Source organism: Lolium rigidum, chromosome 1, assembly GCF_022539505.1.
Source record: "Lolium rigidum isolate FL_2022 chromosome 1, APGP_CSIRO_Lrig_0.1, whole genome shotgun sequence".
Lineage (NCBI taxonomy): Eukaryota > Viridiplantae > Streptophyta > Magnoliopsida > Poales > Poaceae > Lolium > Lolium rigidum.
In genome coordinates this window covers 308,918,491-308,933,336 of record NC_061508.1, presented here as the reverse complement: position 1 = coordinate 308,933,336, position 14,846 = coordinate 308,918,491, and the positions used below count along the sequence as shown (strand labels likewise).

General features: G+C 42.0%; 2 long non-coding RNA genes and 1 pseudogene across 2 annotated transcripts; 2 read left to right on the top strand and 1 right to left on the bottom strand.

The window, feature by feature from the left end:
- The first annotated feature begins 374 nt into the window (after positions 1 to 374).
- Positions 375 to 2,031, top strand: LOC124684118. The gene is made up of 3 exons (XR_006996909.1): positions 375 to 823; positions 970 to 1,179; positions 1,824 to 2,031. It is a non-coding gene; the product is annotated as an uncharacterized LOC124684118 (long non-coding RNA).
- Positions 2,032 to 3,250: 1,219 nt separating this feature from the next.
- Positions 3,251 to 3,870, top strand: LOC124684117. Its single transcript, XR_006996908.1, has 3 exons — positions 3,251 to 3,298; positions 3,502 to 3,695; positions 3,793 to 3,870. It is a non-coding gene; the product is annotated as an uncharacterized LOC124684117 (long non-coding RNA).
- Positions 3,871 to 7,845: 3,975 nt separating this feature from the next.
- On the bottom strand, positions 7,846 to 14,370 carry LOC124661326 (annotated as a pseudogene).
- Positions 14,371 to 14,846: the final 476 nt, after the last annotated feature.

Sequence of the window (14,846 nt, the reverse complement as noted above, 5' to 3'; positions counted from 1 at the left end):
ACGCCTCCACCGCTCCAATTCATGGTGCAAAGAAAAAGAGGAACCGCCTACTCTTCTCCTCCCCAACCCCCTCGCCGCCGCCAACATCTTCCACCTAGGGCTGGCGTCCTCCTCTTCCTCTCTGGCCACTGTGTTCCCTGAGTGTGGGATCCCTTCTCTCTATCGAGGCGGCTGACAGCGTGGAAGAGGAGGAACTGCTGCTCTACTCTCCTTCCCGAGGCTGCGGGCGGTAGGGTGGAGGACCAGGATTGCCTCCTCTCCTTCCCGAGGCATTGCGGCTGTGTTGCCATCCCCCATGGCCAGACCTCTCTCTCAGCCTGTGTGTGTTGTGTGTGTAGATCGACAGCGGGTCGTGATGCGGCCTGTGCCTGTTCCTACCACCGCCGGTCTGTTTGTGCACCGCGGTTGGTTCATCATCTCCGCGTGCTCTGGCCGTCCCCTCGCGCCGCTGTGCTGGCCCTGGTATCACTTCCATGTGCTCGGCAGCGGAGAGGTAGGATTAGAGTGTTGGTTGTGCATCCATGGTTCTTGCCTCCTCCAGATGTACACTGCTCTTGGTCGTTCTGACAAGGTTCTGCTCTCTGCGCGCCCCTGTGAGGTACTTAAGGCCACAACACCTGCAGCCACGAGTGCTAAGCATGGTCACTTCGACCATCCATGGGGCTGACAAGGGGTAGCCGCGGGAAAGAGCGGACAACCCAGTCCTCGACGTCAAGGGTGAGGTGGTCCAATAGCTCAGTCCGGAGGAATGGTCATGCTTCACAAAGAGATGCACATCATCCTGACAAGGACAAAGATTGATTTTTCTACAGCTATGGAACATGTATGTTGGTTTCCGTGATCTTCTTCCTTCAGTTTGTACAGTCATATTTAAGAACCAAATAGGCATCAAGGAAGAATACTTATATGTCGATATAAACGTGCTTTTTTTTTTCCTGAAAAGAACAATCATATGTTGCCTAATTTCAGGTCCTAATGTAAAATCATATATGTTCAGCCACGTAGGCAACGACAAACTTATGTTCAGTGTAAAATACAAACCTGAGTTGGCAGTTGCACAGTGTACTTCGTAAATTCAGATATGTGCCCCTATTGTAGTTTGCTATGATAAAATGTTCTGAACTATGGTCTATTGTTCCTCACCCCAGTGGCGCAATGTGAACCGAGGTGTTTTCATTCGTAAGTGATCATTCCTTGCTTTCTAGCTGCAGAATAAGGCATTTGTGTTGTATGTTTTTACCTGAGTCTCATTGTATTGTTGCTCACCTAGATTCTAGGTGTTAGGCATGGACAATACTCCTACTTTGTATTATTGAAACATGCAAGATCATTCTGTTTGGCTATGTTTTAACCATTTTCATTGCATGCTTCCATTTTGATTGAGTTTTTTTTGGGTATAGCACAACAATAAGAAGTAAATCTATTAGTAAATCTATTTTTCTCTCTGCAATGTGATTGACTGGTTAGGCCTTTCTTGAGTAAACAATTTATCATGTACATAAGACAACAATTTTTTGTGTGGGACTTTGTTCCCTTTATTACAGGTGTTGCTTCCAAATAAATTTTCTGTTTCTTATGTACGGATGTTCGCTCAGTAGTTTCTACAAGGTCTAAATATAATTAGTATCATATTATTTAGGTGTCAAATATGAAGGTACTAAAAAAATACTGCATGTTTTTCTATGTTCTAGCTTTATGCATGACTCGAATGACCAGTCTAGACATGCATTATTTTCTATTTCCCTTATTATTCTTATATACTGCTACAGTTTATTAGATTTACACATAGATAACCTCTTATTTATCATGAATCATACTTGCAGGTGTATTTCACTTTATTTTCATACGATATTGGGAAGGCTCACGTAATTTATTTGACTTCATAGAACACCTCATACCTGCACCTGGGAGAGTAGCAATGCAATCTGTCTTGGAAAATTATTCCTCTTGAGGGTCTAAGAGAAATGTTGTTGTGTGTGTCTGACGGATCTCGGAGAATAAGGATCAAGCACAATATGTGGATGAATAGGAATTCATATTACCTGTACATGAAATCCATGTAGTCAGCCTGACCTTCTCATTTAATTATTTGTCAATATCTACTCAGGGTTCAGATAATGAAAAATAACAATATTTATCATTTGAACTCATTTAGTTATCTGTGAATGTTTACTCCGCTTTCTCTTGCAGTGTACTCAACCAACTTTACCTTTCAGTATGTTGCAGCGCCTGACCTTCTCATTTAATTATTTGTCAATATCTACTCAGGGTTCAGATAATGAAAAATAACAATATTTATCATTTGAACTCATTTAGTTATCTGTGAATGTTTACTCCGCTTTCTCTTGCAGTGTACTCAACCAACTTTACCTTTCAGTATGTTGCAGCGCCACTTATTAATTGGGGATTCACGTTCTTCTGATTCTTCCATTATCACCTGCACATAAAATGCATGCAATTAGCTCGGCATGTTCATCTTTTTTTATTAGCTGCCACTATATATTCTTTTTTTTTCAACATAGCACAGCTTCACCTTATAGTACCACTAATTATTGAACGAGTTGTCAATCATTCACACTGAATGTGCACTAAGGCTACATTGATACTGAAGGACGGCACAATAGAAGGTTACCGACCAACCAATCAAATGTACCAGTTCAGAGAGAAACTGAAGGAGGTCTTCTTGATCTAAAGGCTTGAATCTTTCATGATCGTTGCTGCACTGCCTAAATACGGGATAGCAGACCATCCGTACAAAATTAGAATTACTCATAACACAAAAGTCACTGAGGTTGTGCTGGAGGCCGAGAACTTCCCTCTGTATGCGTACGACAAAGTCATTTGATGTTGTCCTGCCGTGCATAGGAAACAATATTCTCCTGTCAGGTTTTCAGCAAAAATGGCAATGCTATACTGCTTTCTTTTCATGTTCATTCAGTTTTCCCCTTCACTGCCAACTTCATATATTGTCGAAGTTGTGTCCAGGTTAACATGTCTTAATCCCATCAATTACGAATCAAGAACCAGTGAGGCATTTCTACTTATAGGACGAAAGGTATAACATTAATCAATCTCTGTTAAGGCATTTCCACATATGTACTATGGACAGCATTACTATGGAAATACAGCATAGAAATCCACATGTACTCATAATACTTATTGATGTTAAGCGGCAAACTCACCATTGTCACCCTACAGGAGAACACGTCGAGAACTTCGATGCAAAAGGCATCCAAGAGGCTTCTTCTAAGGATAATGCGATTCTGCTGTGTGGGCACGAGCGTTTCTCAATTTTCAGGTATGCGAGTTCCATACAGCTACTAAGGGAGTATTAATTAGTTAACCTTTTTAGTTACATTAAGAGCGATCAATTATGCTTTTACTGTCAGCATTAATCAATTAACCTTATGCTTTTACAAGGATATTAGCTTTTAGGAGCACTTCTCTAACCCGCTGGCATGTTAAGATACCAATTCCTGAAATATATACCCTTCCTCACAGGTAATCTACATTACATTCTATGTTCTGCATATTCGGCGGCGACAAAAAACCCAACCTGATATGCGTGCAACAGTTTCGTGTAGCCTTGGAGATCAGCGTTATATAGTAGACTGGCCAAACTCCGACGACGCAAAAGTAAGCCAACCGAGACCACACACTATGCTCTGGCCAAGGAAAAGGTGGATACTATCGGGGTAAGTCCCTAACACTAACTGTACATCATAGACTGACAAAAGATTAGGCTACAAGCATGTACTACACACACAAACAAAATGCTATTGAATCATCCAGGGAAACCGCTATAAGCTAAACATAGCGGTCACTGAGGTTGACGATCCAGATAACTGGTGGTTCTATTTGTGCGAAATCAAAATGATTCCAGCCGGAAATTCCCATAGATGTCCCAGCTGCCACTCCACAGAAGAGTAGCACAGGTAAATCTCTATGCAGATAAACAGAAAGCATAATGCAGATAATCATGTGCCCTGTTTATGCAATATATGTCCTTGCTAAAGAACTGCCTATATATACAGGTATAAGCTCATGGTCAGCGCAACAGATGTTGAGCCAAACACTGAAAATATTGTCAGGCCATTTTACGTTCCTTGATGAAAGCGGCACTATCCTCACGGGCGAAGATGCAGTTCTGCGTGTTGCAGCAACTAGATGTTGGCCTAATTTTGCCCCTCCCTCCATTATTGGCGTAGTGGGCAAGAAGTGTGCTACCAGCGCTAAAGTAACACATGAGACTTCCGATGCTGACCCTAGGATAGTATTTCTCACCATCTCAAAATCCCAGCTGATAAGTACATCAACTCCACCAGAGTCATCTTCCAGCCACTCTGACTCAGCAACGAAGACCAGTTAAAGAAATGTACTCACTGATGCATCTACAAGCATACAGAGCCAGCCTGAACAAAACAAAAGCCCACAAACAACACATGCCAATGATGTAACGGAAGTGCCTGACAGAGACACGAAAGAGGTGAATAATAACCTGAAAGGTTCTTTGTAGACAGGTAGTCCAATGTGCTCTAATGTTTTTTTTTACAGGGATATGGGCTGGCCAGCCAAAGAGCTCTTCACTCATAAGCATAAATTTGTGTAATTATCCGATACATGGAACTTCATGTAGGAGTATAATTATCCAAGCTTAGCAAGCACTGCAGTATGCCATCATTGTGTTCTTCGCTTCTTTCAAGTGATGCAAGATTTGGCATGAACATTTGCAGATTCTATATGCATCTACTTCCTCCAAGCAGTTAGGTGGATTCTACAAATTTCTCCTCTCAGTAGTGCTACCATGTGCGATGTACATTTCAGTTTGCAGACTATCTAAAAACACACATACATACCTACAGTAGTAAAGCAACCTGACACGACAAAGAGCAGTGCCTATAAAAAGAACCATCCCTTCTCTGAAGCCAAAGTTGGACACCACTGTCATGGCTTCCCTAAATATGTGCAAGGAAAATAAAAGTTCAGTAAGCTTTTGCAGTTAATAGGCAAAGCATATACGTATAGGCAAGTATCTATGGATCTACCACACTCTGAGAGGCTATCTTACCGTCCATGCTTATAAGTGAGTCCACATCAATCAGAAATCTCTCTCCATCGCTTCTCCAAGCGTTCCTCTTCCGTGCGAGTTTCCTGGAAAGAATCGGAGCATCTGCGCTGGTGCAGCCTTGCACTTGCAGGTTGCAACAGCAAAATCGGACAAGATAGAGAGGAGATGTGAACTGGGTTGGCAGATCGATGCCTCTGCGCCTGTTTGGGAGTAACCGAGTAAAGGGACTTCTGGGGGTGGGGCCTGGGTGGTAGCCGATGGGCGCCCTGCTGGACCAGGTCGTCGCTCGCCGGATCGAGTGTCTCCGGCTGCTATCTCCGCCCATCCGCCGCTCAGTCACCGGCGGTAGGTTGGCGGCTGCCCCACTGGTCAATGCCTAAGCTAGCGATGTAGCGCCATTGTCTGCGCCCAGAGCGAGCAGCAGAGCATTGGAGGAGGAACAACGAAGAGATAGCGACAACCGACTAACTGATTTTATTTTTGACCAAACCGCCTACCTGAATTAGCCCAATAACTATTGAGAGTGGGTAAGTAACTAGGTGGCTTTTACACATAGCGGCATGGTGTTTCTTGGACTGGTCGGGCCATGGCCGGATGGCCCAGTCTTGCCCTGAATCTTAGATTCCATCTACGAAGATGGTCGGAAAGCATTTTGTAAGGGATTTATTCTAGAGATGGACAAAAGAAATGGAAGATCGTAGAAGAAGGCATTGGGCCCACTCCAACACCCTTCAACGCCAGACCTTTCCCCTCAAAAAAAGAAAAAAAACGCCAGACCCTGATTTTATTTCTCCTGTACCGCTCAGCGACGGCCCTCAGTTAGTAAGAGAAGGAAGACGATTAGGAAAATTTCCACCACCTCATAACATCATTTGCAAATGAAAAAAATAACCCAGCAGAGAGAACTATAGAACTGTGGTAAAAAAAGTGACAGATTTATACTATACTTGACCCAAATTTGTTGAATCATCCTATTACATGATCTAAATATCAGGCCCATCAGACTCAACTCCATTAGGCGAAACTCATTGACCGAGGTATGCTTGCCTTTTTTTCGATTTCGCACCAATATCTTCCGTTCAGGTCAGTTAAGCAAACCAGAAGTTCAACACTAAGGGTGCGGTGTGCCACTGCTATCTTCATGGTTTTACCATCCAACGTAACAATCCATGTATCCCCCTCTGTTGTGTGTAACCATCTTCGTTTTACCGAAATAAATCCATTCCGTTAACTACACATGTTACACTATCAGCACCACGGGCGCGGCGTGCGCCGCGCCACACTTCCTAGTAGTTTTCATTGCCTTCCTTCGCCTTCACTTCAGGACCTAACACCTTGAAGAAAATGATGTTATGCTGCAGCCAACCTTGTGAAAGCATACATTTAAGCTAATCAAATGATGTACACAAGGGACAACACTTAAGTTATAATGTTGATGTTTAAACATACCATCCAAGTTACTGTACACAAGGAAGAGCTTGGCTGCCCCAAAATTTCACGAATACACGGACTATATCTATTCAGCGGTGCAACGCACAAATGTTTGAACCACTTTATGACGAATTTATGTGCTCTCCCTTTCTAAGAACCAATATATCTTTTGATGCACCATTATATCTTTTGATGTCACCGGAACTATCCCAATGCCTTGGGAACTCTTCCAGTATTTTCTCTGTAACTAATTTAACTATTCCAAAGAATTTCTCTTTTGCTCCTAAGACATCTAGTACTCACCAAATTGATAATCCTTAAGGATGTGATCCCGTAGTATCTGTAATATAGGCATGACCCGGAACACCTTCTGGTCAACAATCAATAGCGACATCATTGTTACATCGCACCCAACGGCAAGAACACAATTGATTCAGATTGAGCCCAAACATGCTAAGATACTTATGAAAAGCAAGTTTATTGTGCTGTTTGTGTAGTGTGTGGAGTATGTCCTAAGAAACCATATGATGGATGGATGAGTTTTTCCGTTTGGCAAGCAGGGCGTTAGATGGGATCTTAATTATATCTTCTTCCAAGCCATTTGAATATATCTAGTTTTCTCAAAATTTGGGTGAAAATATTTAAGTGACCTATAACTCTCTTCGATTTTTTACACAAGGTCACTATTTTTATTTTCATATACGAACAAAATAAATTAAACAATTTAATACTATGAACAATTGTGTGAAAAACCTCTCGTGTTTGGGAGATCCAAGTAATTACGTTTATAAAGGGGCTCACTTAACTAACATAACAAAGATCACATTTTTTCAAAATATAATTTCTAAGATCTCAAATGTGTGAAATGTGTAACGTGCAACAACTCTTTTCGGTATTTTTGTTGACCTACCATAATAAAGAGGGCCACATTTTAACATAGGATTGTCCGCAATAGTGTGATTAACACTCCCTCCTTAGTTATCACTATATCGCCATCATACACATAACCATCTATACACATAAAAATAGAAGTATGCCATTAATGTGGGGGAACGTAGACGGAAAACAAAACAATTTACCTACGTGCAAACCTGAGATCGAACTATTTTTCGAAATGGGATCTCCCCAGCCTCTGCATCAATTGATGCATGCAGCTTTCTTTATTAAAACAAATCCAGTTATAACAAGTAGCAAAATAAAAAAATCCAAAACTTATTACAGCTCATGGATCACCCAAAGTTGCTACAAAAACAAGCCATCTAAAAACCACTAGCATGAAGCGCCTTTGCATCATCATGTTAGTCTTCGATCAGCATGCCAACCGCACCGGCTGTAAAAATCCCGTGCTACCATTGCCAGTCGGTTGCACCCAATATCCATGGCAAGGCGCTCCTCCTCTGGGCGCAGATAGGACCACATATGGATCCAATGGGTAGCCAAAGGAATAACCTGCAGAAATGATGGAAAGTTTTTTTTGTCAAAAATACAATTATTACGTACGTTCCATATTGCCCAAAGCAAGGCACATACTCCAACTCTAATGTGAGCTTTACTCTTTTTGTCTACCCCATTTAGCCATTTTCCAAACAAATTAGTTATATTCAATGGCGGAGGTATATTGAAAGTCATGTACACTATCTTCCAGATCAACTTAGTAAAAGGACAAGATATAAAAAGATGATGTATTGTCTCTTCTTGATCACAAAAACAACATTTGGTAGAACCATTCCAATTTCGTTTGACCAAATTATCTTTCGTAAGAATCACTTTCTTGTGGAGGAACCACATAAAAATCTTTATTTTTAGTGGCACCTTCAACTTCCAGATATGTTTCTTGAGGGAAACTGTATGTCCAGAGAGGAGATCATTGTACATGGACTTCACCGAAAAAACACCAGAAGCCGTTAAGTTCCATTTGAATCTATCCTCACTATCATTTAATTGTACCATAATAAGCCTGTGTAATAGATGTGTCCATCTTTCCCATTTGTTGTCATTTAAAGTCCTCCTAAAACTAATATTAAGAGGATTCACATTTTTATGATTTACAATATTATAAAGTAACGGGTATTCTTCCGCCAAAGATTTATGACCTAACCAAATGTCCTCCCAGAATCTGGTGTTCATCCCATTACCAACCACAAAAGAACCCCGAGATAAAAAATCCTCCTTTACTTTCATTAAGCCCTTCCAAAAAGGCGAGTCACTTGGTTTTGCTGAAACTTGTGACAAAGTTTTGGAATGCAGGTATTTCTTAGTGAGCAGTTCTTGCCAAATTCCCTCCTCATTAAAAAGTTTGTAAAGCCACTTGCTGAGCAAACTCTTATTTTTTAAATCTAGAACCTCTATTCCCAAACCGCCCTGGTCCCTAGGTCTACATATAATATTCCATTTCGTTAGCCTGTATTTCTTCTTGTGACCATCACTTTGCCAAAAGAACGGGGACCTAAAAAAATCTAGCCTTTTCCGAACTCCTTTCGGAATCTCGAGAAAAGAAAGCATAAACATTGGCAGACTAGTTAAAACCGAGTTAATCAGAACCAACCTATCGCCATATGACAAAAGTTTCCCAATCCAACTACTTAATTTTGTCTCAAACCTGTCCTCCACCGGTTTCCATTCACCGTTTCTCAATTTGCGAAAATGGATAGGAATCCCTAGATATCTAAAAGGAAGTGAACCTATGTCACAACCAAAAAGAGATTTATAATCATCCTCCCTCTGTTTGGCCTTCCCAAAACAAAAAAGTTCACTTTTATGAAAGTTTATCTTTAGGCCTGACAATTGTTCAAAGATACATAACACCAACTTCATGTTAAGGGCCTTTTCAAGATCATGTTGCATAAATAATATGGTATCGTCAGCATATTGAAGAATAGACAGGCCCCCGTCAACTAAATGTGGAATAAGACCCTCCACTTGTCCATCTTCTTTTGCCCTCGCAATCAGAATAGCAAGCATATCCGCTACGATGTTAAATAAAATTGGTGACATTGGATCCCCTTGACGCAATCCTTTTTTAGTTTGGAAATAATGACCTATGTCATTATTTACCCGGATCCCCACACTACCCTTCTCTATAAGTTTTTGTATCCAGGTACACCATTTAGGATCAAAGCCTTTCATTCGCAGCGCTTGTTGCAAGAAAGACCAATTTACCTTGTCATATGCCTTTTCAAAATCTATTTTAAACAAAACACCATCCAGATTTTTCTTATGGAGTTCATGTATGGTTTCATGTAGAATAACTACTCCCTCTAGAATATGTCTCGCTGGGCATGAAAGCACTTTGGGTTGGTTGTATAACATTTTCAGCTATTGTGGATACTCGATTCGTCCCTACTTTGGTGAAGATTTTGAAACAAACATTTAACAGACAAATGGGACGGTACTGCTGTATTTGAATAGCATTTTCTTTTTTAGGTAAAAGAATTATGGTCCCATAATTCAAGTGAAACAGAGGTAGCTCACCTCTGTGAAAGCACTCAAACATAGCCATTAAATCATCTTTTAGAAAGTCCCAACATACTTGATAAAACTCCGCCGGGAATCCATCTGGTCCCGGGGCCTTATTTTTCTCCATTTGTGTCACTGCTTTTTTAACCTCATCCTCTGTAAAATTCGCAATCAAAATTTCATTTCCGTCGTTCGAGATTTGTTTGATGTCATGATTTACTGTTTCAACCAGAGTAAGAGAACTCGGTTGTGGTGGTCCAAACAGATTCTTGTAATAATCAGATATATATGTCTTCAAATTTTCCTGACCCATAATGGTTCCTTCATCTTGCTCTAACTGGTAAATCTTCTTTCTACGATGTTTACCATTTGCAATTAAGTGAAAATATTTAGTATTATCCCGCCTTCTTGGATATGTTTAACTTTAGCTCTCTGTAGCCACTTAGACTCCTCATCGCGGCGTAACTTAGCTAAATCATCGTTAGCCTTGCGCAAAACGGCTCTCTCCTCCTCGTCTAGCGGAACTGTCTCCGCTTTACAATCAAGGATATCAATAATGTGTGATAATCTATCTCTTTCGGCTTTGTAAACCCCACTTAAATTTCGTGCCCATCCCCGGAGAAATTGCCTAAGATGTCTTATCTTATTTTGCCATTTCTCCATAGCATTATTCCCACTTGAAATAGACGTCCATTCACGTTTTACTATGTCTAAGAAACCATCCTTTTTGAACCAGGCGAGTTCAAAGGAGAACGTAGATCTATTGCCGCTAAAAACTTGTTCCCCCGTATCTAGAATTAGCGGAGTATGATCGGACCCGGACCGTGTTAGAGCCCTAACTGTCACCAAAGGGAATTTCTGCTCCCATTCGATACTAGATAAAATTCTATCTAGTTTTTCATAAGTAGGAGATTCTCTGCGATTAGCCCAAGTAAATTGGCGTCCAGAGAGGGCTATCTCTCTGAGATCCAAACTTTCAATTATCGCATTAAAAATGAAAGGCCAACGCTCATTAAAATTATTCTTATTCTTGTCTTCCTTTCGCCTGATGATATTAAAATCACCTCCAACAATCAGAGGCAATGGTTCGTCTTCGCAGATCCTGACTAATTCAGCTAGAAAATCAGGCTTATGCTCATCTTGAGCAGCCCCATAAACCGCGACCAAAACCCATTTAAAATTATCGTGTTTAGAAGTAACATAGAATTTGACACACCTTTCTCCGGTCACTATGTTTTGGACTGAAATTGTATCAGCGTTGATACCCACTAAGATACCACCTGATCTCCCATTGGGAGGAACACAATACCATTGAAAGTCTAACCCTCCAGAAATATGGTTCAAAAACGGTGCAGAAAAATTGTCCCTTCCAGATTCCGAAATAGCAAAAAAGTCTAGTTTAAAATCCCTAATTGTCTCACTAACAAAAATATGCTTCGCTGAATCTCTAAACCCACCACTATTCCAAAACGCACCTTTCATTTTATGTATGAATCAAACTACTTCTTGCTCAGCCTAGTACTTCTTCGTACAATTTTTGGCGCTACTTTCTGTTTTCGTTTGTACACCCTGGTCACTTTGGGTTTAACAAAAGTAAAAGTATCCTCCTCTTCGACATGGTGTTCCTCTCCTATTAAATCAAGTGAAAAATCAGAAGCGTGACTAAGGATAGCATGCTGCTCCTCCTCAGCACTATTTTCTTTCAAATTTTTGGCTAACATAACTAGGGTCCTCGTATTATCTGTTTCCTTTATAAAATTTATCGAGTTCTCAATTTGCCGAGGTGACTTTCCTAACGAAACACCCAACTTCTCTGCCCGAGATATAACAGTATCATTTGATAAAGAGGCAAGCGAAAATTTGGAAAAAGTACCTGAACCAGAAACCTCATTTTTTGCTTGGGTTAATTTCTGAGCACGCTCCATCTGCGGAGCATCAGCATTTGGTTGAGAACGAATTCTTGCACTCGATCGGATTTCCATCTCCTTCTCTGAAATACCACCAAAAGCAACAATTTCCTCCCTGGAATATCGCCCTCCAAGATAGACTCCTGTACCCGCGGCGTTAATATTTGTTCCTGTAAACTCATGTATATTACTGTTGGATATTGTAGAAATTTCCGAAACTGGTAGGATAGGATTATGTTGTTCTTTTAAAGAATTATCAAACATACCGCCATTAAGCATAACACTAGTATACTTTGGAGACATAACCGATCCTCCAGATTGTGGGGATGAAAAAGTATTCCCCACCAACCCATCTTCATGAGCAACCTTTTGTGCCATAGTAGAAACCAAGGTTGGTTCGAGCTGTTCTGAAAAGGAAGATGTGGCATTGGTACCAGGGGATAAAAAGTAAGAATTCGAAACAAAATCTATCAAAACCGGGGACTCTTGCCCCTGTAAATTATAACCACCCATACCTTTATTGCAAGCACGTACATTACTATCGGATGCCCCAATCACCTTCTCTGAGGCATCCAAATGAGGATGAACCACACCCTGGCCTCCCAGGTCATGAGCATCCAAGACAAGACCCGGAAATTTCTCAGTTGTATCCTCCATAGTTTTATCATCAATGGAGGCAGCAGCAGCCGACTGTGCCGCGGCAGAGAAAACCTCTGTTTTCCCTGTCGCGTCAGGAACTCCCAGTGGCTCCCCAACCGAAACATCGACATCCGATATTAGGCGAGGTAGCGGGGACGGGAGATCATCATCATCCTCAGAACCGCAATCGCCCCAGAGACGACGAGGTGCAAAATTTTTTCCTTGCGACCAAAACTCCACTTCAGAGTGAACTGGACTAGGACATGCTATAGAACCCACTTTTAAATTTGGCATCGAAAACGCCTGAGTCTGATTATTTGAATTAGTAGTCGGTTTTGATGAATTAGAAACAGATGGGTTCTTTGGCTGTCTGGGCGCAGGAGGTGAATTAGGAGGCTTATCTTGTTTTGGCAAATCATCATCCTTGCCACCAGACTCCTTGGGTTCATCCTCCGGACTGGCCTCCTGCATATCCACATCTACTTTTCCTTTACCTTTTTGTTCTTCAACTTTAAAAATCAGACCATACCCCTTCCCATCATATGTATGATCAATTGTGGTGGTTGGAATGAACTCAGCTCTAGTAACTTCAACCAACATACGGGCCTCAGAATGGGTTCTGGTAAAAGCCATGTCAACTTCTTTTGTTTTACCAATCAATGATCCGACACCAAAAAGGGACAAGTAATCGCATCTCTCCTTGTAACAGCACCCTTGGACTCTCACCCAAACTTGGGTAAGGAAAAAGGGATCAAGATCAGCCGCAGTCCATTCTTCAAAGACTAAAAACATGGTTGTTCCAGGAACCGGAACATTTATGATTTTAGTCATCCTTGCCATATCAGCTTTAGATGGAAAAGTGACTTTAAAAGCACCATCATCAGTATTCACTAGATCCCACTGATGATCACCCGGAATTATCCACTCTAGTTCTTTCACTATTTCTTGTGCAGACAGAACTCCACCAGAGACCGAAATCTTTCCAACCTTGCCACTATCATGTCTAAAAGTCACCTCTGATGAAGCTGGAATTTCATGAAACATGAGCTCATTTCGACTTACCCCATAAGTAATAGCAACAGGCTTTGGCATGGCATGAAGTGGGCAGTTGATCGAATCATGGGATGTCTTCTCACAGTATAAGCATAAAATAGCAGTACAGGATTCAGCTAGATGACCATTCTCCCCACATCTCAAACAGAGCCTCTTGTCAATTTTTTTCTGAGCACGTGCCGACAAACTCTCAACCGAGGACGTTTCCATATTCTGAACAGACATGGATGCATCACCACCTTCCCTGATAGAAGCGACATAGGCATCACCCTTGGTTTGGGCCTGAGTCGTTGTATCTGTTCTAAAATTTTCTGCGGTATTAAACACTCTCTGGTATCTATTATTGTTATAACCATTGAATCTCCCATTGCCCCCTCTATAATTGTTATAGCGAGCCCTATTACCAGCATAAAAAGGACGGTAAGGGCGTTGTCTGTAATTACCTCTGTCCATTGATCCATAGCCATTGCCATATCCATTATTTCCTTCGAAATATCCTGATTCATATGCACCAAAACCTTGCCCCCTAAAACCCTCGTCATGTTCAACACCGTTTCCACTCTGACTTGAACTGAAACCCTGTCCAGAACTGTTCACGGGCAGCTGCGGGCGTCGCGACTGCTGATCGCCATGCCCTTGAGATCCATTGTTCTGAAGATCCCCAGCAGCCACAACACCTCCATCCACACGGCCACCAAAGCCTCCATCCCCGCGGCCATCTGGACGCACGGGAGTACGGCCGGGGAGTACATGTTGACGGAGAGGAGGATTAGACCTCGGCACGCCAGAGTTCGAAGGCGGCTCACGTGACGCCATCTTCCCAGCAGCCCTAGCCGCCAGAGGACGAGAAGAGGCAGCAAACACAGGAGTACAACGAGGAACTGGCGCTGGCAGCCCTTGTTGTAAGTTAACTCGTCTTGCAGGCCCAAACTGTGGGCTATTTCGTGTGATCCAAGAAAAAACTGGGTGTTTAGCCCTTTGGCCCGTTAACCCACGATTTTGAAAACGTCGAGATCTGGATCGGCTCAACGGCAAGCCGTCACGCCTCCCCGGTGATCGCCGGCGTTCTAAGCCAGGCCTATGATCACCCCTGTCAGCACAAGCACGGCGAAATTTTTTCTTCCGTTCCACTCTAGTCCATTCAGTAGCGTTGAAGTCCTGAAGGAAAAACACTGTCGGCTCTAGGACAGGAAATTTTAGAACGGTCGCCGGCGGCGAGCCATTAAGCTTTGGTCTCGCAAAACCCGACGAACAGGAAGAACCAAGATCAAGTTCAACTGCCAGATCCAAGG